At 47.0% G+C, this 1,731-nt stretch overlaps 1 pseudogene; it reads left to right on the top strand.

The window, feature by feature from the left end:
- Nucleotides 1-1,325: 1,325 nt before the first annotated feature.
- On the top strand, nucleotides 1,326-1,526 carry LOC121570786 (annotated as a pseudogene).
- Nucleotides 1,527-1,731: the final 205 nt, after the last annotated feature.

Raw genomic sequence — 1,731 nt, 5'->3', positions numbered from 1 at the left:
TTGATGATACTGCCTTGTCTGTCGGCGCCATCTTGACGTGTGTGTGTTTGTTTTTTGTTGTTGATGATGCTGTGCCAGCTGGGCTGTTTGGTGTTTGGTGTTTGGCTCCGCCTACACTTGGCAAGCGACTTTTCATGTTACCTCACCATCTCTTGAGAGGCCTGACTAGTCACCATCTCCCCATTCCTCTGACTAGTCACCATCTCTTGAGAGGCCTGACTAGTCACCATCTCCCCATTCCTCTGACTAGTCACCATCTCCCCATTCCTCTGACTAGTCACCATCTCCCCATTCCTCTGACTAGTCACCATCTCCCCATTCCTCTGACTAGTCACCATCTCCCCATTCCTCTGACTAGTCACCATCTCCCCATTCCTCTCCCTCCCTCCCTTACATCTGGTGTCAGAATGTTCCTGAAAGTCTCGGTTTCAAAGTGCAATCTGATAATGAGACCACCGGTCAGCAACAGCAAGGATAAATAAATGATGTTAAGTTTAGTCGGAGAGAAGGTCCTATGACACACAAACGTGCACACACACACACACACACACGCACACGCACACACACACAAACACACACACACAAACACACACACAAACACACACACACAAACACACACACACACACACACACACACACAAACACACACACAAACACACACACACACACAAACACACACACACAAACACACACACACACAAACACATCCTCATCTCAGTTTTGGCGGTCCAAGTCTTTGGTGCGGCGTGTGGATTAAGCGTTTCATTTTTACCCGTGGAGCAGAGGAGCTAGAGGTTAAGAGCAAAATGAGTGCTATTCACCACTCGACTTTGAAGATGACAGATCTGGATTCATTACTTTGCTAACAGACCCACAGCTTAATGCGTTGCAGAAGTGATTATGACTTCACCATTGGCTAATTAGGGACTCTCATTAAAATTTCCTGAGACTGTTTGTAAAGCATTAAGTTCCACTGATTAAATATAGGACGCTTGATGAGAAGTAGTAGTTGTCTGAGGAGGAGGAGGAGGAGGGGGAGGAGGAGGAGCGGGAGGAGGAGGAGGAGGAGGAGGAAGGGGGGAGGAGGAGGAGGAGGAGGAGGAGGAGGAGGAGGAGGAGGAGGAGGAGGAGGAGGAGGGAAGCAATACTTTTAAAGATAATCTTTCCTTCTTGACATACGGCATGCTATTTCTACCACTGCGTTTCCTTGATCAAATGAAGCATGCTGTATTTTTATGTCTTAATTACAGCGCTACGAAATATCTATTTCCACCGCAGTGCATGAGTGTGTACGCACATACGTTTACCATCAAACTTAACAGGGTATACTTACCTGGCAAGGGAGATACCATGATCAAGAAAGTGGTTCACCCATGGTGAGGCTTAGCCATGTCCCTTGGAAAACAAAAAAGCACAACAAAAACTAACAGCGTGAAGTGAGGTCATGCCAACGTTGACTGCAGAGAACTATCTAGTACCTTGGCGGAAAATAAGTACATTGTTTGTTTTTGTCTCTAATATTGTGCATAACCTTCTGTTCTTTCTGTTAACTTGATTTGATTTGTCTGATTTGTTTGCCTGATCCCCACCTGGCTGCGCTACTTTCTGCCCCCTGCTTTCTGCCTCGTACTTTCTGCCCTCTGCTTTCTGCCCTCTGCTTTCTGCCCCCTGCTTTCTGCCTCCTACTTTCTGCCCTCTGCTTTCTGCCCCCTACTTTCTGCCCTCTGCTTT

This window comes from Coregonus clupeaformis, chromosome 7 (genome assembly GCF_020615455.1).
Source record: "Coregonus clupeaformis isolate EN_2021a chromosome 7, ASM2061545v1, whole genome shotgun sequence".
NCBI classification, from domain to species: domain Eukaryota; kingdom Metazoa; phylum Chordata; class Actinopteri; order Salmoniformes; family Salmonidae; genus Coregonus; species Coregonus clupeaformis.
The sequence above is the reverse complement of the archived record's forward strand: the minus strand, read 5'-3'. Positions and strand labels throughout refer to the sequence as shown.